Source organism: Pan troglodytes, chromosome 2 (genome assembly GCF_028858775.2).
Source record: "Pan troglodytes isolate AG18354 chromosome 2, NHGRI_mPanTro3-v2.0_pri, whole genome shotgun sequence".
NCBI classification, from domain to species: Eukaryota; Metazoa; Chordata; class Mammalia; order Primates; family Hominidae; genus Pan; species Pan troglodytes.
In genome coordinates, this window is record NC_086015.1 from 170,331,213 (window position 1) to 170,358,798 (window position 27,586).

At 36.8% G+C, this 27,586-nt stretch overlaps 1 protein-coding gene across 4 annotated transcripts in view; it reads right to left on the reverse strand.

Annotated features, from left to right (window-relative positions):
* Window positions 1-27,586, reverse strand: part of ZBBX (zinc finger B-box domain containing) — a 283,593-nt gene that overhangs the window by 79,694 nt on the left and 176,313 nt on the right. The window contains exons 19-20 of one of the 4 annotated variants that reach the window (XR_010155869.1): window positions 3,970-4,062; window positions 1,699-1,947 (exon numbers count right to left, since the gene is read on the reverse strand). The exons of the other annotated variants lie outside the window; for them this stretch is intronic. The gene's annotated coding sequence lies outside the window, so the exon portion shown is untranslated. The remainder of the gene's footprint in view (window positions 1-1,698; window positions 1,948-3,969; window positions 4,063-27,586) is intronic. 4 annotated transcript variants of the gene reach the window in all.

Genomic DNA, 27,586 nt, shown 5'->3' on the forward strand with positions numbered 1-27,586 from the left:
AGAAAAGGCACAAAGTTCTGCCTGAACTCTTCTCACCCATCTCCCCAGTGAAAAACTTAGGGCAAGATAGTGTTTAGTAGCTGGGGTTAGGGTAGCAAAATCTTGTTGCCTTCAGGGTACTGATGAATAACCATTGCAGATGAGGAAAGGATATTAAAAAATTAATTCTCTATTTCTGAGGCTATGTCATTGGGCCATACATCAGACATCTCAACAGGCTGAGAGCCATGAACAGAGTTTTACCCATGTATTTATAGACAGCAAGCCAGTGATAAGCACTGTTGCTACAGATTATAAATTAACTAAAATGGGAAACAAAGGGATGGGCTCTGGCTAGTAATCTGCAGCAGGAACATGTGCTTAAGGCACAGATCGCTCATGCTATTGTTTGTGGTTCAGGAACACCTTAAGCAGTTTTCTGCCCTGGGTGGCCCAGGTGTTCCTTGCCCTCATTCTGGTAAACCAAAAACCTTCAGCATGGGCATCATAGCCATCACGAGCATGTCACAGTGCTGCAGAGATTTTGTTTATGGCCAGATTTGGGGGCCTGTTTATGGCCAGATGTGGGGGCCTGGTCCTAACATGTCCCCCTTTTTGTTTTTGCAAGACGATAAAAGCAAAGGCAGCTTTATCACTGTGAACTATTCACAGGAGTTGGGATCCGCATCTGCAAACTATACAAAGACAAACAACACAGATTAATAGCCAACCATCATAGAAATCATAGAGGCTCCAAGTGTTTTTATCCATTTTAATGGGTTGATAGCTGCTAATCCATCTGCAGCTCCTTCAAGCACTCCAGTTCCTGGCATTAAGGTCAGGTGTCCCTGGGATACTTTAAATATTTGTTCTTTTAATTTCACAATATCCAAAGACAACTTTGTAGAGTGTCCTTCTAGATACTTTTCTATTCTTTCCCAAATTTTGATCTTATAGTTTCCACAAATCCTTATGTTTAGCTCCTAGAGTGGGCCATATCATTTGAGGTGCCACTATACTGCCATGTTTCCAGATAATAGGAACTCTTGCCATACTTCTTACTGTTTCTACCATCTGACCATTTTGTTCAGACCAGCTGAACATAGTGTGGCCATGGCACACAGAAAGAGAGGTGCAATTCAAGCTAAACATCCCCTTAGAGGACCAATCAATAACGATTCCATAGGAATCATTGTGCAGCACCTTTGCCTGTTCTGCAATGCAATCTTCTCAAACAAGTACGTTCATTTATTCTGACCAGGTCCAATCCTGTTTACAAATAGGTTTTTGAGGGTGGTATGCCTCAATTATAGGAGGAGATTCATTATGGTAAATACTGAGACCAGAAAGCACATGCAACTGTGTCATAAAGTGATTACATCCAAGCATTATTGCCAGGCAAGACTGATAGCAAGGGGGTAGTCAACTAGAGGCCTTTCCCAAACAGATAGGCGGATGTTCATATCCTAAAGAAATATTCATAACAGTTCCTTCCTCATGTGGGTGAGATTGGCCTCTATCATCTGTAGGACCTAGCATCCAAGAGCTATCATTAGTGTATACCTCCACTGTGGTGTCCAGCCAAGTTACAAGCCGTAGAAGTGGTGTAAAAGGTAAATATGCCCAATAAGTATAATTATTCTCTATGTCAGCCCTTGCTAAGGGAATACTCATGGCAATGGTGATCGCCGCTATCATAGCTATTATTAAATTACTCACTGTGACTGGTTGTCCTGCTTTCCTCAGGTTTTCTTCCGCCATCTGTGACAGCTTCATGATCTGTCCACAGGTAGGTGGCTGTGTTCGACGGGTGTTGCTCGTGACAGTTGGGGTCCTCCTCAGCATCAGTCTTGACATGGCTGCAACCGGGGGGTCCTCGGGTTCCTCCCAGAATCTCTTCTTTGGCATCTGGCTCATGATAAGGTTTCAGATGTCTCAATGGCACCCAAATTGGCTGCTGATAAGGTCCTGGAGAAACACAAGCATAACCTCTACCCCAAGTTATTATTTTACCTGTTTCCCAACTTTTTGTTATCGGATCTCTCCACCAAACCAGTTTTTCTGCTTCTTTCTTTGCATCTGGTTTCTGTAGATGCTGTTCAGCTGCTGATAGCAACTGGCCTTTAGGCAGGCTCAAAAAATTTAAAGTCAATAATGCTAGGGTCAATCGCATATGTGGTGTGCCTTAGTCCCTGTTTCCCCCCTTTTGCTTTTGCAACTGCTGTTCCAGGGAGAGATTCATTCTTTCCACTATGGCTTGTCCTTGAGAATTATATGGGATATCAGTAATGTGTTTAATATTCCATATAGAGAAAAACATAGAGAGAGCTTGGCTAGTATAGCCTGGGGCATTGTCCATTTTAAGAGAAGCTGGAATGCCCATCACCACAAAACACTGCAAAAGGTGACACTTAACACAGGCAGAAGACTCTCATGATTGGCATGTAGCCCAGACAAAGTGAGAAAAGGTGTCCACACATACATGTACATAAACTAGTCTCCCAAATGAGGGAACATGGGTGACACCCATTTGCCAAAGAGAATTAGGTTCCAATCCTTGAGGATTAACTCCTCCTCTAAAAGATGAGGAATGCCCCATTTGGCAAGTTGAGCATTGCTGGATAATAGCTTCAGCTTCTTTTCAGGTAATGCTGTATTTGCGTTTGAGACCAGAGGCATTAACATGGGCTAAATTGTCAAAGTGTCTGGCATTAGATATTGCAGTAGCAACTAGGCGATCAGCCATTTGATTCCCTGCAGTCAAAGGTCCTGGAAGAGGGGTATGAGCCCTAATGTGAGTGATGTAAAAAGGGTGCATTCTATTCCTAACTGCTGTTTGCAATTGGGTAAATAAAGTCATCAGTTGTTCATCTGTATGAAATCATAACTGAGTATTTTCAATTAATTGTGTGAAATGAACCACATATGAAGAATCAGAAATCACATTAATAGGCATAGCAAAAGCAGTCAACACCTCAATTACAGCTACAAGCTCCTCTTTTTGAACTGAAGTATAGGGCATCTGGAAAACTTTACCTTTTGAGCCAGAATAAGAAGCTTTACCATTACTAGACCCATCTGTGAAGACATTTTCAGCACCTTCAATTGGTTTAAATTTAGTTATTTTAGGGAGAATCCAATTAGTTAATTTCAAAAATTGAAACAGTTTCATTTTAGGAAATGGTTATTGAGAATACCCACAAAGTCAAATAAATGGGTTTGCCAAGTAAGACTATTTATAAAGGCTTGCTGTATTTTTGCCTGTGTGAGAAGGACAATAGTTTTTCCAGGATCACATCCATGTAATTTAACAATCCAAGTTTTCCCATTTCCTATCATAGTAGCAATTTGATCCAAATAAGAAGTCAAAGTGTGAATTCGTATGTGGAAGAAAAAGCCACTCTACAAGATCTTGCTCTTGAACAACAATACCAGTAGGTGAATGCTGGGTTGAAAAAAAGAGCAAATCTAGAGTCTTCTCTGGATCTATTCTATTTATTTGAGCATTATGCACTTGTTTCTCAATTAGCTGTAACTCTGCCTCAGCCTCCTTTGTTAATTGCTGAGGGCTAGTGAGACTAGGATCTCCTCTAAGGATAGAAAATAGACTACTCATGGCATAAGTAGGAATGCCTAGAGCAGGTCGTATCCAATTGATGTCCCATAGTAATTTTTGAAAGTCATTTAATGTTTTCAACTGATCCCTACGTATGGTTACTTTCTGTGGCACCATTGTAGTGTCATTTACTAACATTCCTAAGTGGGAGTAAGGAGTAGTAGTCTGAATTTCGTCAGGAGCTATAATTAAACCAGTGTGAAAAATCAAATTTTGCAAGTGATAATAACATTGGAGTAATATTTCTTGAGTGGGGGCAACACAAAGTATATCCTCCATATAATGAATAACATAACACTGTGAAAATTTTTTACGGGTAGATTCAACTGCTTGCCCTATATAAGTCTGGCAAATTGTTGAACTGTTTAACTTGCCTTGTGGCAACACTTTCCAATGAAAATGCTTAGCAGGCTGCAGGTTGTTTACCGCAGGAATTGTAAACGCAAACTGTTCACAGTCTTGCTCACCTAAGGCGATAGTAAAGAAACAGTCTTTTAAATCTATGACTATTAAAGGCCAATTTTTTGGAATCATAGCAGGAGAAGCCAATCCTGGCTGTAATGCCCCCATGGGTTGTATAACTGAATTAATGGCTCTAAGATCTGTCAATATTCCCCATTTACCTGATTTTTTTCTTAATAACAAAGACTGGAGAATTCCAGGGGGAATATGTTGGAACTATGTGTCCTTTTTCTAATTGTTCAGTAAATAAGTCCTCTAAAGCCTCCAGTTTCTCTTAAGTTAGTGGCTATTGTTCTATCCAAATTGGCTTATCTGTTAACCATTTTAAAGGTATAGGTTCTGGAGACTTAACAACTGCCACCATCAAAAATGATACCCTAAACCTTGGCTGGAACTTTGTCTTTCCACTTGAAGCAGTTCCTTCAAACCTTGCAAATTTTTTCCTAGTCTCATACCAGGGACATACCCCATTTCATCAATCATATGTTGACTTTGAGGGCTGTATAATTGCTCTGGAATTAGAACTTGTGCTCTCCATTGTTGTAATAAATCTCTCCCCCATAAATTTATAGGTACAGAAGCTACAATTGGTTGAATAGTCCCGGGTTGTCCATCAGGCCCTTCACAATACAAAATATAACTACTTTAATATACTTCAGGGGCTTTACCAACTCCAACTATGTTAAATTGAGCAGGTTGAATTGACCATGTGGAAGGCCAATGATGTAGAGAAATGATTGAAATGTTCACTCCTGTATCTAACAAACTTTTACATTTCTTTCCCTGAATAGTTATTTCACAGGCAGGATGTTTTTCAATCATTTGATTCACCCAATAAGCTGCTTTGCCTTATTTGTGCTTCCAAATCCTCCTGTTCGTTTAATTTCACTTTTCCCCATTTCCACATACAGCACAATCAGGAGCTGTGCTATACGCTCTCCTGGCTCTGCTTTCCAGGGAACAGAAGTAGATATAACAACTTGAATTTCCCCATTGTAATCTGAATCAATAACTCCTGTATGTACTTGCACTCCTTTTAAATTTAAACTAGACCTACCTAGAAGTAATCCTACCGTCCCCGCTGGCAAGGGTCTATAGACTCCTGTTGGCACTTTTTGTAGGGGTTCCCCAGGCAGAAGGCTGACATCTTTTGTGCAGCATAAATCTACTGTGGCACTACCAGCTGTGGTGGGGGGCAGGCCTGGGACGGGCCCCTCATGGTGTTTCCCGAAATTGGGGTCCCATCTTTATCAAACTTAGAGTGACACTGATTAGCCCAATGTTTTCCTTTTTTGCATTTTGGACATACTCCAGACTCAGCAGTTTTCTTTTTCCCCCAACTGGCAGCCTGACTCGCTGATTTTTTTTACAGTCTTTTTTAGTGTGACCATGCTTCCCACAGTTAAAACAAGCTCCAGGAAATGGAGTATATCCTCTACCCACTTTCAATCCTGCTATGGCTTGTGCCAACAAAGTAGCATTATGCAGATTACCTCCAATACCATCACAGGCCTTGATATAATCAACTAAATGCATTTTCCCCCTAATAGGTGGCAGAGCAACCTGGCACTTAGGATTAGCATTGTCAAAAGCTAGTAACCGCAACACTATATCCTGAGCAGCCAAATCTGCAATCACCTTTTTAAGAGACTCCTATATCTGAGCTGTAAAATCTGCATACAGTTCTTTTGGTCCCTCCTTTACAGCACTAACGGAAGGGTATTGCTCTCCTCCTGAAGTGATTTTTTCCTAAGCTCTAATGCACACTCCTGTAAGCTCTTCTATGGCATCATCCTGCATGACCACTTTTTCATCTAAACCAGCCCAGTCACCAACCCCCAAAAGTTGGTCTGCAGTTATATTAATTTGAGGTTGGGCCTGGGCATTGCAAGCAGCCTGAATGGAAGCTTCATCTGCCCACCAAGTTTTAAATTTTAAGAACTGAGCAGGAGTCAGGCAAGCTCAAGTAAGAGTGTCCCAGTCAATAGGAATCATCCGACTGCAAACAGCAATATTCTTTAACAGTCCCATTACAGAAGGAGAACCTGGTCCATATTGATTAATAGCTAGTTTAAATTCTTTGAGTAATTTAAAAGGAAAAGGCTCAAATGTAGCTATATTATTTCCCTGTTGATCTGGGGGGTGTATCCTAACAGGGAACTGCTATGCCTCTATATCACCCTCTCATCTAGCTTGCTGAATTCCTGCCTGAATAGAACTGAGAGTGGTCGCTCTAGGTGCTGCCCAGTCACTGGGGCCACTATTTTTCAGCCAGTGTTCTCTGGAAAAGAAAGATCTAGAGGGTCAGCCACTCTTTTTCTTCAAAATAATGACAGAGAGCAGAAGGGTAGGGACAAACCTCTCCCTCCTTTGCCGCTTTAGCTTTAGCTGGCAAACAAACCTGCTCTGTCACCTCTTCTGTTACTTCATTATACTCTCCTTCCTCCTCATGATCAGTGTGAAAAGGTTCCAAGGTGGAACCAACCAGAGCTCACACTTGTCCCACTGTTACCCTGATGTTTCCAAGCTCCCCTTCTTACTCACCACAGGGATTGCTTAAGAGTACTCGGGTGTCCACCAGCATAGTTCCACGTTCTCCAACCATTGCTCTGGCGACCCTTTGACCCGGGTTCAAGCCCCACATATGGGCACCACTTGCCAAGACCAGCTCGATCAGGGAGACCCTAACCCAGTAGTGCTAGAGGAATTAAAGACACACACACAGAAATACAGAGTGCGGAGTGGGAATCAGGGGGCTGACAGCCTTCAGAGATGAGAGCCACGAACAGAGTTTCACCCACATATTTATTGACAGGAAGCCACCAGTGATAAGCATTGTTCCTGTAGATTATAATTTAACTAAAATGGGAAACTAAGGGATGGGCTCTGGCTAGTAATCCGCAGCAGGAACATGTCCGTAAGGCACAGATCACTCATGCTATTGTTTGTGGTTCAGGAACACCTTAAGCGGTTTTCCGCCCAGGGTGGGCCAGGTGTTCCTTTCCCTCATTCTGGTAAACCAACAACCTTCAGGATGGGCATCATAGCCATCATGAGCATGTCACAGTGCTGCAGAGATTATCTTTTATGGCCAGATTTGGGGACCTGTTTATGGCCAGATTTAGGGGCCTGTTCCCAACAAAAAAGGAAAAGTCTGAGGAATCATGAGAACTGATTCTTAGACTTATTTTTAATCTACAGTAAAGACGATTCTGTGTTGTAAAAAGGATACATCTATAGACTAATGAAAATGAATGATGAGTTCAGAAATAGACCATTTTTCTTGCAATTCTATGTTTAATTGATTATCAATAAACACGTGAAGAAATTCAGCAAAAGGGATTGTCTTTTCAACAAATGGTACTAAAAACAAATTGAATACCCATAGGAGAAACATAAATAACTTTCATTTATGCATATGTAAAAATAAAATAAAATTTCAGAATTTTTCAAATTCATTATGCCAAGAGAAAAAGTTAAGCCTTGAAAACTGATTCACATAACATGGCTGTTTTCCTTTGGTGCATGCCTGTTGCTTCTTGACCTTTGTGTTGAGATGTTATGCACTATCCAGGCTCCCTATTCTTTATTCAAACCTAGGCCAAATGATAGAGATAGTTGGCCAGGCTGGTGTCGAACTCCTTCAAGTGATCGCCCAAGCCACCCCACTCGGCCTTGGCAATTCTTTATAATACTAAATATGCCCTCATCATATGACCCAGAAATCTTACTCCTTGGTATCTACCCAAGTGAAATGAAAACTTAATTTTACATAAAAACCTATATATAATGGATGGGCTCAAGGAATAGTCAACAGGAAACCAGTTACATTAAGCAGCCAGGTCCAGGAGTCCTCATAATTCCAACAGGCCTGAGATCCATCTCTGCTACCCAGAGACACCCAGTTCCCTAGCCTGGGAATGTTCTTCCACCTCCAAAAGCAGTACCAGCAGGAACCAGTGGGAGCCGCAGTGGCAACAGGTAAACCAAGCAGAACAAAGTAACCAGGCAATTTAAATTTGGTAATACAGCCCATAAAAGTAGGCCAGAATGTGCATGCTACACCTAAACAGGCTGAGTGCCTGCCAAAATAAAGAATTTATACAAGAACCCAAATTATTGTCAGTATCATCAACATTATTGTCAACAATACTGTTTGTGGTATTATACTGTAGCTTCATAAAATGTTACAATTAGGGGACACTAGGTAAATTGTACACATGATCTCTCCATATTATTTCTTACAAATGCATGTGAATCTAAATTTATCTCAATTAAAATGGAAAACAAATACCCTATACATTAATGTATATATAGAAACTTGGTTTGTAATTGTTCCAAACTGGAGCAAATTTGTTTCTCCACTGTAGAATGGATTAAAATAATGTGGTACATCTATACAATGAAAAACCAATTAGCAATAAAAAGAAAAAAGACTAATACATGCAACAGCATTTTAAAATCTCAAATCTATTATGCTGAGTGAAAGAAGCCAGACCCAAGAAGCTATGTATATAATTCCAGTTATATAACATCCTTTCAGAAGTAAAACTATAGGTCAATAAAAACCAAAGCTGAGGATGGGGACAGTGGTTGATTATTAGAGGCACAGTAAAACTTGGTGGAATAGGAATGGAACTTTTGTGATATTTCATTCCATATTTTGATTGTGGTTCCAGTTACATACATTTATACTTTTTCAACACTTTTATAATTATAAAATAAAAATCGTGGATTTTTCTATATATAAATTTTACCTTAAATAAAATGAAAATAGAAAAGAGGTTATATTATTTTGCTTGCTGAATACTTAAGTCCTATTATTATCATAAAAAGTAGATTATCTTTCAGCTTTTTGATAGCACGTAAAAACATTGAAACTGCAGTTCTAGCATTCTTTAATATCATTCACAACCTTGCCATTCCAGAATGTTACATTTTTTCATTTTTCCATGTACGGCCTATATATGTTATAATTCTATGACTGAATTCAACACATACTGCTTTTCCACCTACAAGTAAGTATTTTTAATAGAAACATATTCATAATGACCATTTTCCATCTGTACATTAATCTAGGTAGTTAAGATATAATTGGCTTAACCTTTCCTCATTGGTGGACATTTGGGATATATTAATTTTATTAGCATTATAAAGAAGACTCCATTGAATATCTTTATACACAGCCAAATTTTCTTTTTTTCCTCTTGGGGTAAATTTCAATATGCAGCATTATAGCAAAGGAGATAAATACTTTATTTTCCTTCATAAATACTATTCATGTTTTTCCAGAAAGATTTTTGCTTATGTTTCTGCTCACAATTGAAGCTTTAGCAATTTTATTATATCTTATACTTACTGGTAGATAAAAATGGTATATATAATATTTTTAATTAATATATGAGTAATAGAGTATTTTGTTTTAATTTCCATTTTTCTTGCATATTACTGATTACTTTATTTCAAAAGGGGGCTTCCAATTTTATATCCATTTGAAGCATGGTCTATCCATGCCCTTTGTACATAGACAACTAAATAAAATGAAACTAGGGACCAAGAGTTGTTCATAAGCAGCTAACATACTGGCTGCCATAGTGCTATGTACTCAAATATTTGTAGGAAGGAAGGAAGGAAGGAAAGGAAGAGAGGGAAGAAGGGATGGAAAAAGCTAATTTCTCATTGGAAAAGCAGTTATAAACAAGGAGTAATAATTTTAAGAGGCAGATCTGAAAGAAGGCTTTCTGAGATAATGCTTAACTTTTGCCCTTCTTATTTCATTTTGGATCCCCTTGGTTTTACTCCCAAGGTACCTGCAACTACATTGCTTAATTCCTTTGCTTCAGAAGGACGTTACAAAGAGAAGCACAGATTCAAAATAAATGACAGACCTCAGTAAATTTACATTATAACAGTCAAATATATACATAAAGGGTTTCTGCAACCAACAAAATCAATAAAACGAGCAGAGAAGTTTAAGCTGAAGATTTAAAAAGAAATACTCATGTTCAAAATATATTGCTGATACAGATAGAGGAATGAAGTCACATTGAATAGGTCGCCATAGTCACAAAGCTTCCATAGCTTGTCATATTTTGCTGATTTTTGTTGCAGGTATTAAAATGTGTGTCATATTTTTCTCATTTTAAATTTTACCTATTCATCTTTAAAATGTACTTTTATTTCCAAGGTGAGGATGAAGCATCACCTGCAATAGGAATACTATATTTCTATACAGGAAAAAGTGACAACCCTGAAGTATTTGGCTTTGGGGGCTTTGACCATTTATTTTGCAGCGTAAAAAATTCTAAAATAGGGAAGGTTTGCTACTATAGACCCAAGCTGATGAGCTTTATTTTGTTCGGTTTTGTTTAATTTCCCCTCTCCTATCATTATAATATATAAGATACCAGCCTTATTAAAATGAAGAATTCTTGTTTGCCAAGTGAAACGGCAAAAGTAACAAGTACTTATCTAGCAGAATAGTGGTAATAGTGAGAAATCCATCTTTGACAAGGAGTAGCAAAATCACAGATTGGTGGTTCTACGTGAGAATTTTACTATGCAAAATCTTCTCCCTTCACCCTACCCCAGAAAGAGTAGCTCATGGGATATTGGTAGCCCATCTGGAGTGCTCAGAGCCAATTCTGCTAATGCCAGATAATAGTGTGTGCATCAGAGCAAAGCTGGAATAATCCTGGCAAGTAGAGAAGTGGTAATTTGTGACTGACATTGAAGGTTTTCAGAGGATCTGGAATCAAACAACATATTTCTTTTTACTAGGAGTGACAGCACCTTCCATTGTCACACTAAATTCCCTTGTGCTATAGCTTAGTAAAATGAAAGCAAACATTATTTGGAACATTAGCTGTAAGTCATGCAAAATTCGGCAGCTCCAATTAGCATTTGAATAATAAATTGAAATGAGCCCAACAAATATGTCTGAAGCAGACTACTCGTGGAAAACATATACTTAAGTATATTACTATCCAAGGTGGCAAGGGATACAAAATGAATGTTGGAGTTGGACATAAAACTGCCCACCTTTTCATTAATCAATATTTATGAAAACTTACATATGGTTTACGATTTTCATTTCCTAAACTGAATCACACAACAGGAACTTACCAGATAAAACAGTTAATATTTGCAATGCATTCTATTGTTATAATAATTGGTAGAATGGCTTAAACTAGCAAACCCTGGAATCCTAGGAATTTCCAGAATTACGTATTTTCCAAAGTCTACATTAAAGACAAACAGGAAAATTTGGGATTGTAAGAAAAAAATCACAATAGAGAAAAAATCTTACTCAGATTAAAGGCAATGTAATTAAACTCCATGGGATCAGTGGAATTACCACAAAAACAATTATTTGGAAGGAAAACATGGGGAAAGAAACCAGGCAATTTTTTAGCATAGTATTGGTGTTCAGGGAAGATTTTGTTTATTCATTCATTCATACTTTCAATTATCAAAACATTCATTGAGTATCTACTGCTTCTGACCTTTTAGTAAAATCTTCAGATAAAAAAGATAGATATAAAATATGTATTTTTAAAGAATCTCACCAATCAGTGGGAGAAGATGACACTTAGATTGTGTAAAACGATGTGAAAATTCTGTAATGGAATTATGTACAAGGGAAACATTTATAACACTTTAAGATGGGCACTAAAATTTTCTGATAGGCTATGATGTCTAAAATAAATCTTAAAGGATAAATAAATATTATAAATTTGATCAGTTTGTGATCAGCATAAGAAAAAAATCTACAATGTAATTTAAAATATTTATCACCATGATACTGAGAGTGAGACACACATCTAATATTTATGATAAGAGGTGTTAAGACCACAAACAAACTTATTTCCTTTTCCTTTTGCTGACTTCAAGACCTGATAACTTTTATTTGTTATTTATCTACATAATAACTTTCCTTTATTCATTTACTGCCAGTTGTTTTAGTTAAAACACCTGAATAAGCAAGTCTGATTCTTGACCTTGTCCTAGGTGAGAGTGTCCCAGGTAAACAAAGCTGTGGTGGAAAAGGTAAAGGGTGTAGGTTTCTTCTGATCTGGCATATTACAACAAAGCTGGGGCTTTTTGGCAAAAAGCCTTAAAAGAAGTTATTGAGGAAACCCTGAGATTTTAAAAGACACAATAAGAATCTTCTGGACAAAAGCTACAGGTGATTTTCATACTTTACCTATCTTATGAAGGTGAATTGTTGCATTTTGGGATTGAGAGATGTATAGACATGGGAGTGAACTTGGAAAATTCCTACAATTTGGGAGTTCATAAAATATTTGAGAATGCCTCTTTCTCAGAATTAAGTTTGGTCTAGAGTATCATCTGAAATGCAAATTATGTTAAATTGCCAAAAATTTAACATAACAGGACAAAGTACCTGTCCGCTATATCCTCAGATTACATGACTCTAGAAGACTGAAAGTCATACAAAGCCTTCAGATATTGGAGGAGAAAATAGATCCCTGTTATCTGAACAAAATATACCCACTTTTAGAAAATTTCTCTTCATATCGGCATCTGGAGACTCTTTCTTACACTCACCCCAGTTAATATGAAAATATGTGCCTTCCAAGTTGTGACGGATGTCAGCAAGCCCAGAACAAGTGTGTGGTGCTTCTCAGAAGTTTCAAAAATAATTCTAAAGTATGCTTAAGTGAATGCTAGACATGCACACACTCATGTGTACACAAACACACACATACACACACATCCACACACACCAGATTCCCATAAATTCCACATCCCAGAGTAATAACTATCAATAGTTAAGTACAATTCTTTTTCAGAATATTGTCTACTTCATACAGACGTATACATTTTTTAAAATAGACTTTCATTTTAGAACAGATTTATGTTCACAGCAAAATTTAGAGGAACATACAGATTTCCCATATAACCCCATCCCAAGGGAATAGCCTATGCCACAATCAACATCCCACACCAGAGTGATACATTTATTATGAGCTGTGAAACTGCACTGATATATTATTATCACCCAAAATTCATAGTTTACATTATGTTCACTCTTAATGCTCTACATTCAATGGGTTTTTGGATAAATATATAATGACATTTCCACCATTGCAGCAGATAGACAATTTGAACAGATTTTTCATATTTTACTTAGTTATTTGAAACCTCCTTTTTCACTAAACATCTTTCTGTCAGGGTCCAGGTAGAGCTACCTTACTTTTTCATAATGTCATAGAATCACATGGACACATGTATTTTAGTTAGAAATATGTTATTGATAGACATTTAGTTTTCTATTTTCCTTTTTATCACAAACAAGGCTGAAATTACATCCTTTTTCATAAATATTGTCATGTCTTGTATATGCATATGTTTTGGACATTATATGCATAATGTCTAGATAGTACAGAGGAAAGATCATTGTCTTCAGAATCATAAAAAAAAGTTTTGTTCAACTACAGTTACATTATTTGCAATTTTAAAAACTTTGACAAAGTGAAACCATAATTTCATCATCAATAAAATAATCTCTATGGAATTGTGAAGATGAAATAATATAAAATACATAACATTTCTCTTAGGAACTAAAACTTACGTCCTTTTTTTTTTTTTTTTTTTTGAGACGGAGTCTCTCTCTGTCGCCCAGGCTGGAGTGCAGTGGCGCAATCTCGGCTCACTGCAAGCTCCGCCTCCCGGGTTCATGCCATTCTCCCGCCTCATTCTCCCGAGTAGCTGGGACTACAGGTCCCCGCCACCATGCCCGGCTAATTTTTTGTATTTTTAGTAGGGTCAGGGTTTCACTGTGTTAGCCAGGATGGTCTCGATCTCCCGACCTCGTGATCTGCCCACCTCGGCCTCCCAAAGTGCTGGGATTACAGGCGTGAGCCACCGCGCCCGGCCCATGTTTTTATCACTAGAGATTTTGTGTGGTCATGAGATTATCAACTTGGTCAGCTGTTATCACTCCTCTGATGCAGGACCATTCACTGAAATTCACACCAAAATGAGTTTAGGTGGGGGCACAGAGTGTTGACAAGAGGATGCCAGTGAGCTGAACAGCCTTTGAGGTGAACGTTGGAACATCTTGGCGCAAAAAGGCTACTAGGGCTCCTAAGCCAGGTACAGGAATTAGGGTCTATGCTTATCTTCACTAAGGCATGGCTCAGTCCTGGCCTGAAAGCTTTAGGACAGCTCCCAGCATTGTCCTGGAGGCAGTGAACACCAAGGGGAATATAGACCCTGCTGGTTCCATCCTGAAAGGGCAAGAGACTTGCAGAGACCTACCAACCTTTCTCTGTTTCAACCAAGTTACTAAAGTAGAAACCCCATTCTAGAGATCTAGGAGCATCCACCGTAAAAGTAAGAATTGGGGAAATCCCAAACAGGTTTTGTCACATCCAGTCTCTAAAGAATCAAGAGAAACAATCTGTCTCTGCTGACCAGGGCACAGGCAATGTGTGTGGCTAACTGTGGAGGCAACAGCAAATTTATAAATTAAGAGCCTCCATGAGCTTTGCCATTCTGGATGGAATCATCTTTCTCCATTGCCACATTTCTGGATCTTCCACCATCTCAGGAATTGATATTCTTTTCTCTGATACGGTTTGGCTGTGTCCCCACCCAAATCTCATCTTGAATTGTAACTCCCACAATTCCCACATGTTGTGGGAGGAACCCGGTGGGAGGTGATTAAATTATGAGAATGTTTCTTTCTGGTTCTGTTCTCCTGTTCTCCTGAGAGTGAATGAATCTCACGAGATCTGATGGTTTTAAAAATGGGAGTTTCTCTGCACAAGCTCTGTCTTTGCCTGCCCCCATCCACGTAAGATGTGACTTGCTCTTCCTTGGCTTCCACCATGAGTGTGAAGCCTCCCCAGCCACCTGGAACTGTGAGTCCAATTAAACCTCTTTCTTCTGCCCAGTCTCTGGTATGTCTTTATCAGCAGTGTGAAAACAGACTAATACAGAAGTATTAGTAGGGGATCTTGTGATCTTGTTGTGAAGGCCCTCATTTTTCTCTCAAGAGTGATTTTCTCTAGTAGTACGCTTTACTTGTTCCTTTTCATTTTAGTGAATGCTTTTGCAATGTGGTTATCATGAAGCTTACAAAAATCATATATATATATATAGCAAGTTATTTTAATCAAATGTCAGCTTATCTTAGATAACAAAAAAAAAATCTCTTCATTTTATCTCAATCTCCCCATAGTTAGGTTTTATCTTTTATCAACTTACATATTTTTATATTGCTTGTCTCTTGACAGGTTACTGTAGGTATTATTGATAGTTTTATATTTTGGGCTTCATACTTTTAGTTATGAGTGGATTGCACATATTTATAGTACTAGAATGTTCTGAGTTTGTCTGTGTAACTTAATTTTCCCAGTGGGTTTTATACTTTCAAATGTTTTATTTTCACATTGTTTATTTGTTTTCACATTGTTATTTACTTCTTTCAGATTGAAGAGTCGCCTTTAGCATTTCTTGTAAGATATCTGGTGGTAGTAAATGCTCTCAACTTTTGTTTGTCTAGGAAAGACTTTATTTCTCTTTTTCATGTTTCAGTGAGAACTTTGCTGGGTATAGTATTCTTGAATAAAAAGAATTTTCCTCTTTCAGGACTTTGAAAACGTCATTCTAATCCCTCCTGGCCTGTATAGTTTCTGTTGAAAAGTCTGTATGAATTTGAGCTTCTTTATATGTTATTTGCTTGTTTGCTCTTGTTGCTTTTAGGATGTTCTCTTTAATCATATCCCTTCCTCCTGCTCAGCTCCTTTTTGAACACCAATAATTCTTAGATTTGCATTTTTGAGGTCATTTTCTATATCTTATAGGTAATATTCACTCCTTTTCATTCTTTTTTCCTTTTTTCTCTGACTATGCATTTTCAAATAGCCTGTTTTCAAGTTCACTGATTCTTTTCTCTGCCTGATCTTTTCTGCTGTTAAGAGCCTCTATCAAATTTTTTAGTTCAGCAAATGTATTTATCAGCTTTAAGATTTTTCTTTGATTTTTAAAATTATTTTAATCCCTTCATTACATTTCTTTGGAAAATGTTTGAATTACTTTTCTGTGTTATCTCAGAGATCACAGAGTTTACTTTAAACTGCTATTTTAGATTCTTGGTCAGATAATTCACATGTCACCATTTTTTCAGAGTCACTCACTGGTTCTTTGCTCTGACCCTTTGAGGAGGTCATGGTTTCCTGCTTGCTGTTCGTTTTTGTGGGTGTACACCTATGTCTTTGCATTGAAGTATTTATTATTTATTCCAGTCTTCTCTGCCTGGCTTGTTTTGGCTTTTGTTGTCTAGGTTGGCTCAGAGATTCTCTGTAATTTACCTGTTGGTTGTCTTTCTTTTTTCCCCACTAGGTTATTGCCTACATTTTGGAATTAGATGGCACCTTAAACCCAGATTTGCCTCAGTTCTAGTAAACAATCAAAGTATCACATGTCCTGAATGGGGGTGGTTCCAAAGGGGCTAACCTGGTAGTGTTGGAAGGCTGTCTGGTAGTTTGTGCCCAGGAAATCTGTGAAAACAAACCTTTCACCACATTCTGTTGCTGAACAGCCATTCTGATTTTTCTTCTTTTTGACAGAGTTACAGAGCAGAGATTTCAGGGTTAGAGATGTTCATCCTGCCTCCCCTCTTTGTCTCTGGCTATCCTCAGTGGTATTTGTCCATCTACGTACTCTTACTGCTTCTATTGAGAATGAGACAGGAACAATTGTAGTTCCCTACAATCTTGGGTTCCCTGGCAATGCATGTTTGTTTTTGGTTTTCTGTGGTAATATAGTCAGCTTGCTTCTCCACCACCATTTTGGTGGTTCTCCCATGTTCTCCCATGGGAGAATTCCAAAGTTGTCTCATGTTTATTGCAGCACTATTCACAATAGCCAAAATATGGAATTAACCTAAGTGTTCATCAACAAATGAATGGATAAAGAAAATGTGACCTATATAATCAGTGGAAAACTATTCAGCCATAAAAATGAATAAAATCTGGTCATTTGCAGCAACATGGGTGAAACTGCTGGTTATTTATTATGTTAAATGAAATAAGCCAGACACAGAAACACAAATATTGCATTTTCTCACTCATATGTGAGAGCTAAAATGGTTGGTCTCATGGAAGTAGAGAATAGATTAATGGTTGCCAGAAGCTAGAAAGTTTGGGGGAAGAGGAAGAGAGGTTGGTAATGGGTACAAACATAAAGTTAGATAGAAAGAATAAGTTTTAGTGTTCAATAACTGGTAGGGTGACTAGATTTTGTAATAATTTACTGTATATTTCAAAATAGCTAGATGAGAAGATTCAAAATGTTCACAACACAAAGAAATGGTGAATGTTTGAGGTAATGGCTATCCCAAATACCCTGATTTAATTATTACTATGTTTCAAAATATCACATGTCCCATAAATATGTACTAAATATATATATGTATATTCATTTTTAAAACTGATTCATAGAGCACAGAACTGTAAAAGCTCAGTTTACTTGCATCTCCCCTTGGAATTCAGTCCTCCACACTAGACATAGCCTATGCAAGGTTAGAAGGGAAGATCTGCATTATCTAGCATCCTGTGTATGACTGGGTGAATGAATGAATTCATGGCAAAGGAAGCAGGATGTATTTCAATTTCAAGTCCAAGGTTAACTCCCCAAACTATTTCACAGAATGAAAGTAGTGTTTTAATCTTGGACTCCTGTGTGTATTTCAGAATTTGGAAGTGAGAAGTATGTAAAACTGAGCAAATATAAAAAATATGGCAATGATCAGCCAGAGAGCTGTCAATGACAAAATTCTGGGGGCTAAAGCAGAAGATAAACAATGACATTTTCATTAGACTTGTTTGGTTTCCACTGTCACCACTAGTCCTCATTTTCCTCAAATGGACATTTTTGACTATCCCAACAGCTGGCTTGGGCTCCTTAGAGCCACCAGGATTTATCCTTGCCTTAGGTAGAAAGAATTTAAGGAACTGTAGTTTGACCTACTAGACTAGAGGCTGGTTCACCAAGAAGCTAATGAAGCTCAAGCTTCAGGCCTTTCCCTTGTATAGGAACTTCCCAAGGCTCAGTGTATTCTCTTTCAGGAGCACCAGGAGGAAGCAATGACCCTTGACAAGGACCAGAAGCATTGAGTGCTCCTGCCTTCCTGGAAATTACCCTTTAAGGTTTCAGGCCACGAGAAAGGTAAGCAAGCTTCCAGCACTATCTTCTACACAGTCTCCAGAAAAAACCTGTGCCATCATATCTCTCTTAGCAACCAGATTCCATGTTTTACCCCAAGGAGAAAAATTTGTATTAGATGCAACTTCCTTCCTAAAGAATGGTCCAAGGTGGGGAGAAGGTAGTCTTGGGAGGATAATCAGTGACAGCAAAGACCTGGCTGGGATGGAGCAAATGTAGCATCAAAGGTCTTCCCAAGGAACACTAAAGGCCTACAATTCTCTGATGGCTTTTTTCTCAGAGTTAATTTATCACTAACTCAGCTTAACCATTCAAATTTACTCTGGCAATAAGAAATTGGTGTAACTTTTGAGTAATTATAAACAGGAAGGCTTTCTTATTATAGAATAAAATAATATAAAGTATCCCAAAAATCAATATGAAATATACTTTAAAACCTAGAAACAAAACATATGCCAAACTAACCCTTTTCCAAACAATCTTTTACATATAAATTCAAGATGTGTAGCTGTGTTGAACTTACATTTAATCAGCATCAGTCTTTATCAGACTGAAATTAAACGAAACCATTTTTCTTCCTGGTAGGCACAGTAATTCTTGTATTGCAGAGTCACACCATCTGCTCTAACTTTAACATTTTGGGGATTTCTTTGAGAACAAACATATTTATAAAATAATTGTATATGCTGTTAAAGTTGAAGCCAACGGTAGCCTTTAAATGCATCAAATCTGACGTTTATAACGGCCTAAAGAAAGCCCCAAGCCATCTCTACCTGCCAGAATCTATAGCAGTGTTTCCTAGCATAAACTAATCAAAAACTGTCACAAGAGTTTACACCGTCTGGCATCACAGAAACCCAAGTCTTCACTTAATGTTGAAGTTCAAGAGTTTTATCTTCTCTGTGTTAAATCACTTTGGGATTTCACAGTCAATTCAAAGTAAAACAACATATACACACAGCAATATTTGGGGTATATCTGAAATCAGTGAAGCCATTCCCAGGTATCTTCTCACCCCATTAATTGTTAAAATTATTATGGCCACTATACATTCTTCTGCATGACATATATCACATAGCGATATCACTGAATACTCTAATGATGAGTTTTGCCTCCCCACAACCCATTTCTTTAGCTATTACAAAGGCCCCTTTGATACTGATGTATCAGTGTCTGTGTTATGATCAAGAGAACAGCCCTTTAGAACCAACTGAGGACTAGTTCACGAAGAGTCTTGATAAGAATCTATATGCTATCATGTGAAACCAATTCTATTTCATCAAGATTCAAACATCACACTGGTTGTGAAAGAAATAAATGCAATTTATGGAGCAAGAGGAAAATTTAAAATAAGTCTAATCACCTTACAAAAAGTATTTTACTACTTAAATAGTAAAACATACCAATCATTTTATTGGCATTAGAAAAGCTGCTTAGACATGAGTCCATCCCGGCTATATTTAAAATCATCTATAAAACATTCAATAAAATCAATGTGTGGGATTTATATCCCATATGATTCTTATTTAAGCAGATGATTCTTAAGTAAATACATAACTTAAGTGGACCTTTATCTGTAGCCCAGACTTATCAACTGTTAATAATTACTAAGGTAGCAATATTGTGGATGGTAAAATGACTCTCGTTTATTCAGTAATACTTCAATTTTAGCATCATTCATTTGCTAATACTATTGACAATAGAAGCTTCTAGGGTATTAGGATTTCAGGCATTTGCTAAAATATTTTAATCACTGGCTTAATAAAGGACAAACTTATTTAAAACTTATTTAAAGCATAAAGAAGTTGTGTTTGGGTACCTAAGTTTAAAAAAAAATGTATCCTTTTCCTATGCTAACACATAGATATTATCGAATTCATTCAACAAAAAGAATCTCTGGTGAAATAGTACCAAAATGAGAGTAGCTACTCCAAGCATCCTAAAGGTTATACGATTTCTACCATAATTTCTTTCTTCAAGGACAATGACAGCAAAGGGAGAAAATGCCAAAACATCAAGCAGATATTGACATACAATATATGAGCAGAAACTGCTGGTATATGGAAATGATTGCAATGCACTATTTCTTACCAGTGATGCCTTCCATTTGGTGACAAAGAGGCATTCAACCAAAAGCTGTCTTGGGAGGCACCAGTTGCAAACCACTCAAAAAATGATAATATCCACAGAATAGAATTATACAAAAATCTACTAGAGCTCTTCTCATTAAGGAGTTAAGAATTTAAAATGTAGGCCTGGCACGGTGGCTCACGCCTGTAATCCCAGCACTTTGGGAGGCTGAGGTGGGCAGATCACGAGGTCAGGAGATCGAGACCATCCTGGCTAACACGGTGAAACCCCATCTCTACTAAAAATACAAAAATTAGCCGGGTGTGGTGGTGGGCGCCTGTAGTCCCAGCTACTCAGGAGGCTGAGTCAGGAGAATGGTGTGAACCCAGGAGGTGGAGCTTGCAGTGAGCCAAGACTGCACCACCGCACTCCAGTCTGGGCAACAGAGTGAGACTCCTTCTCAAAAAAAATAAAAAATAAAAATAAGAATTTAAAATGTAACTTGTCACTTCAGCATATTAAATTATATAGTTAGCTGCATGAAAATCTAGATTGATAGATATCTTTGAGAGCATATACAATAAGAAAAATTCCAAAAAATACTGTGCTATTGACATGCTGTCAGAATGAGTCATATTCCGAAAGTTGGTTATTTTATTTAAAAAATTAAGTTGTTATTAAAGATAATAGTCATCAAATCTTGCTATTCTTGCTATGCTATATAGAAAAGTATATTACTTTCTAATGTTGTTTGCACAAAAATTGTATGAAATAATATTGACATATAAGAACTATAGTATGTGTCCAGATATTTGATCCAACAAGTTATATAGTCCCTATCTTATCATAGGAAATAGATAAGAAGCCTTGGTCTGAGCTGTAAGTACCATATAAGTACCAATGTGCTTACAGGCTATTTTACAAAAATATACTGATCAACAATGAAGAAATTATTTCCAGGATTCATTCCTTAACAAAAATCAGTTCATTTGTAGGATCTCTTTTAGAAGATTGACATTGATTTTTTAAATTATCATGTGAGAATTAGCAAGTACCCAAAATAGATGAAACCATAATAACCTTTCTCCAAGCATCTCGGTTACTTGAAGAGGTATGTTCTGATAGTGTTATATCTAGTGTGACAGAAACAGCTTCTCAGAATCATACCTATGCTTTCCTTTTTGGTTTACAATATTTTTATAAGCTTAAGTGAATTTGAGTAGAGTTGTTATAAGGGCTTTATTAAACTTAAGGGGCCCTCCTTTTCCTTGACTGTTTTATTGTCACAGACACGTGGATATCCTAATATGATAATGTAAAAATATTATTTGTAAAATTCTTGAAACATAGTATGGCAGAGACAAGAAAATCAACAGTACTTTCACCTGTTAAATTTCTGGATGGTACATTTCTTTTAAAAGTCAATTAAAAATATATTAATATAGATCCTGTGGCTATTTCAAACAGAAAAATAAATTAAGTTTAAGCCATATAATAGTGATTGTGAAAGAGTCTTGTCTAAATGTTCCCATTTAAAATTGTGACAAATTTCCAGTCAAATAAAAGAGAAGAAAATACTTATCAGATATGAATGGAAACACAAAGCTTTAAAACCACTGAATAAATACATAGCTGTTTTTTGAGTTAGGCATTTTGAACAACTCATTACAAGTAAGGCCACTGGATTTGTTAATAACAAACGCACCTTCAAAAGTGCTTTGTAACTATCAGGTATCCAAGGATTATCTTTGTCACACAGGATTCAGAAGTTTGGGTAGGTCTTTAATTCAGTTTAAAAATGAAAGTAAAGGTCATTTGGTAAGAGTGCATGTGGATTTAGCCTTTCTGGAAAGCAATTCAATGATATTTATTTTAAAACATAAAGTTTTAAAAATGTACATTTACTTTGTTTTTGTTTGTGTTCTCCCAAAAGTAACAGGAGAGAAAGAAAAACAAATCACTGAAATGAAGTTTTAGACAAAAATTGTTGGGTAGGTGATTTCAGGAAACACATAAGAGAATGGGGAAGTGAGATAGAGAAGCAGGAGAAGCATTAAAGGGTGAGTTGATGAACAGGTCACCTTTGTGGGCAACTGGGACTCAATCCTGTTGGGGACATGTGAGAGATTGTGAAATATGCCTTGTAATTGAATTGTACCACTGAGAGCTGATGAATTCACCAGCTCTCATCTTTTGTTGGTTGAGGGTCACTGCAAAAGCATGAACTTTCCAGTTCATCTGGCCCTATTTTGTCAAGTATATCAGCTGCAGCATCTGGGGAATACTTTAGGCAGTGAGACTCTCAGGCAAGTAATCATCAAGCCATATGGGAATTGTGGGCAGGAGACCTCCCTCCTGGGAATTATATACAGGTCCATAGAAATTAACATACATACGTGGAATTGTATGCACATGACTCAGGAAATAACACTTGAAAGCTTATTATTCCATCATGATTCTTACATTAAGTAGAGGAATACTACCAGGGAAATTTTTAAAAGGTCTTGTTACATGCACATGGTAATGCAAGAGACCAGTGGATTTTTGTTTAATGTAGGAGTCTCTCAAAAAGCCATCTCCTCCCACAATCAATTCAAATGTCTACTGAGATTATGGTCACAATACATTCTACAGCCATTAGATGTCTAGTAATATGGCTAAATACATATTTTTAGGAGATTGAAGATATCCTCCATAGGGTTTACAGATTTGGCAAAGAAAAATACAGAACACCCAGCACATACATTTTCAAGAGTTACCATTAAAAACTACCACAAACGGAGTGCTTAAAATAACATGAATTCATTTTCTCACAGTTCTGGAGATTTAAAATTTGAAATCAATGCGTCAGGAGGGCTGTGGTCTCTCCAAAGTTTCTACAGAAGGATCCTTCCTTGATTTTTCTAGCTTCTAGTGGTTGCAAGCAATCCTTTTTGTACCTTGGTTTACAGATACATCAATTTAATCTCTGCCACTGTCTTCATATGGCCCTGTGTGTCTGTCTGTCTATGTCTCTTCTTCTCGGGACATCAGTTATGAAATTTAAGTCCTACTCTTACCCAGCATAACCTCATTTCAACTTGATTACATCTGCAAAGATCCATTTCCAAATAAGGGTCACATTCTCGGGGTCTAGGTGGCATGAATTTGGCAGAGGAGAGGGGAGCATGATTCAACCCAGTACACCTAGTTAAATTTGAATATCAGATAAACAATGAATATTGCCCCAAATGTTACATGAGACATAATTACACTAAATATTTTTATTTGAAATTAAAATTTAACTAGGTGTCAGGTATTTTTGTCTTTAAAGCTTTCTGCTAGAGGGCATTTAGTCTTCAGCATCATCTCATTTATACATGCTTTTTGAAGACTCTCAGGTTTTGAAACTGGAGCCTGAAATTAAAGTAAAGTGTCAAAGACTCTCAGAGTGTCCTGAGGCTTGAATTCTAATCTACTTTCTCTAAGTAACTGCATACGCATCTGGATCAACCTTCTTTCTTCTTTATCCCATTCCTCAAGGAGTCTGAAGTCAGTATTTGAATTCCACTTGATAAGTATTTATTCAGTTATTCACAATATATGAGAATATGTGTGAATAATGAGTACAGGCACTTATGTAATAAAGAAAGAGAAGTAAATACGCTCTGTTTCCTCAAAGAGTCTACAGATTAGTTCTAGTAATGAGGATGACATCTCCCAAATAATTACCGTGAGGTAGACAAAGTATGTGCCATCAAAGTGTGCCACAAAAGTGGAAGGAATCTCAACTAATTGACATCCCACCCATTTGGAAGGCTCAGGTCAGATTTCATGGAGAGGTAGCTTTGGAATTGGGCCTTACAAGGTGGATAAGATGGAAATATGAAATTGCTGATAAAGAATATCCTAAGTAGAGAGAATAACTTGACCAATGATAGGCATCATAAGCCTGGGTAAGGATGAATGAATCACCTAATTCAGTTGTTCTCAAACTTCTTTATGCTTCAAAATCCCCTGTATGTTGAATTCCTATAGTTCATCCCAAAGAGTGCTGATTTGATAGGCCCAAGATAGTTAATGATTTGAAAAGTTTCCCAGGTATTACAAAGTAAAATATAGATCCAAATGTACAGTAGCTGAAAGACAAAGTTTATATTTTATTCATAGAGCAGTCCAAGGTTAATGTGTTAGACTAGGGTTGGGTTAGGTAGGAGTAGATTGAGAACAGAAATCTATCTGGTATTTCTACAATATATGTTATTTTAAATCTATTCAGTGATCTGAAAATTTTATAGCCAAGAAGTTTTTTTATTAACACAGACCCTTCTATCCTTCTTTCCACAATACGAAAATGTTTTTCCTGTTACTTATTCCTCATTGAACAGTTAAAAAGTCAAAGACTAATTCCCTTGTTCAAACTAATATGTGAATGCCCCATTACTGATGGTTTCCATTAGTCACCTAAAATGAATAATACTGAACTAATCTCCACTAACTGGTTATTTGTTTTAGGTTATGCTGATGTAAACAAATCAGAAACTCATCATGTAAATTGCATTAAAATAGAACTGGCTAACTTTTCATATAAATCACCAATTTCTAGAAATAATAGTTCAAATAACTAAAAATAACAGGGTGCGTCAAACTCCAGGAAATGCAGATTACTGCTTGTTGTGCCTCTGCATTTTAAATAATCTTAAAGAAAAAGCTATTCCTCAAAACAGTCAAAACAGAAATGTGAACGTATACAGATACATTGCCTGACGGGATGGAAAATGCTTAAGTTCTTTAAGAAATTTCTTGTTCTCTTTATTTTAGAAAAACCTCACAACAGTTTCATGCCATACACCATCTTCATCGAAACCGACCACCAATGTATGCATTATCTGTTTTAAATGATCAACATAGTTCTCACCTACATGCTAAGTAACAATAATTTCTACCACTTGCAGTTTATAAAGTGCATGTTCCTGCTCTGTTTCATTTGGTCCCTATGAGTTGTGGATGGGTAGAGTAGGGGCTACAGGTGGCATTACATTTACCATGTCAGTAGACAATCTGAGGCATAATAATGTTACTGGAGATATCCAAGGTCACACAGACTCTTAGTGAGAGAAGGGCTTGAACCTGAGGCTCTTGATTAAATATCCAGTGGTCTTCATATAATGGCATAAAGTTCCATTGTTTCAGGAAAAGTTTAGTTTTATTAAATAATGTACAAGGGCAGAGTACTGAGCCACTGTTCTCTTTGCCTCATATTTGTGAGAAGCATTATCAGAATGTGTGTTAAATCGCTGAGAAACAGCTATTGGAGATATGCAAACTTCATTAGAGTTTAATATCTCTGTGATTTTGTTTTAAAATAATTTAGCAAACTAAACTAATCAATATGATCAAGTAATGGTCTATGAAATTCTATTTTAAAGCAAAGCTATTAGATTTAAAGAATCTAAAGACAATATCTGAAACTAGTAAGTTTCTGCTAGTAATCTCCTTTATTGCTTGAATGAAATGCAAACCCAGTCACAAGTTCAGAAATAAAAGCTTTAAAAAGGAAAACTTGAAAATTGATTCTGCAGTTTTGTTTCAAATCAAGTCTTAATAGCTATGTTTTAAAACCCTGAAAATGGAAGTTTATAATGGACATGCCGTCATAGCAGTTATGAGGTACCACTGCAATGAGCAGCATGTTTCAGTGGAAAAGGTAAAACCTGGTAGAAATAAACTGTCAGCATAATTACACCCCCAGATTATCAACCAAATAGCTTCCTATTCAGACCATCTGAGGGACCCATTATTTCATTAATTCTCAACTTCGAAGGTTCTTCTAGCAAACAGCTACTAAAGCCGAATATCTTACAATAGGGAATAGTTCATTAAAGTGTGATGCTTCCCCATAGTGTCATATTACTTCATGAAGAATTTTTATTGACATGGCAAAATGATCATGATCTAATATAAAATGTGGGAAAAGCATGATGCCAATTATATTAGTTTACTAGAACTATCATAACAAAATACCACAAACTAGGTGACCTAAAAAAAAATGTCTCATAATTTTGGAGGCTAGAAGTTCAAGATTAAAGTGTTGGCAGGCCTTGTTTCTCCTGAGGCCTTTGTCTTTGGTTTGCACATGGCCACCTTCTCAATGTGTCCTTACATGACCTCTCGTCTGTGTGCATTCACTCTTGATGTCTCTTCTTCTGTTTAGAGTGACACCAGTCATATTAAGATAGGGCCCCACCCTAACATGCGCATTTTAATCTTATCACCCCTTTAAAGACCTTATCCTTAAATATGCTTACATTTCAAAGTACTAGAGGTTGGGATTTCAACATATGAATTTTGAGGGGACATAATGTAGCCCATAACACCAATTATATGCAGAAAAAAATTTCTCTGTGTTTATGTGTACGTATGCTAAGACAAAATTAAAGGATACATACAGAAAAGTTAACAAACAAATAAGTAGGTTAAGTGAAGTTTTTTTCTCCTTATATTCTTCTTAATTTTAAGACAATGTATGTTTATTTAAAAAGAAATGAATAAAATTACTAGCGATAAAATATCAGGGCTGCTTAAGGAAGCATATAACGGTGAGCCAAAGAAATTCTACAATAACCTATCTTTATAAGCAATTATCTTCCTGTTGTATTTATTTTGTTTCTTTTTATTTTATTTTGTTAAAATTAGAAACTATTTCTTTAATAAAAATCTTAGACCATAGCCGAAATGTAATATTGGCAAGACCAGAACTACTCTAGTTGATGCAAGGTTATTTTCCTTGTAACCCGTATTCAGTTGCCCACAATAAACTTTTAAGTACTCTGAGAACACAGACTAAGTCTTATTCATCTTTGAAACTTTTAATCTCTAGCATAATGCTGTCAACTGAACACATAATAAATATGTCAAAAGATAAGACACTAAAATATCTCATAGCTGTTCCTTAAATAAGAAGACAACAGACAATGTACTGAATTTAGTTCAAGGAATTCAATCTAAGTCCTTGTTCTATTGAATATCACATGGAAAATTTCCAATCATCCACAGAATTTCTCTTAAGTGCCTTGGTTTACTTGTAAGTTTATAATGCAGAAGAAAAATCAATTTTCTTAACAGCTGATCCAGATTCAGGGAAAGAATGTCTTTGTTTAGAAAAGGTCTGTGATAAATACTTGAGATAGAAGATAAGATATAGAGGACAGGAACTCAGACCAAAAAAAAAAAAAAAGTAAGTCTCAGTTTTCTTGCAGGAGAAAAAGAGATAAATTTGGT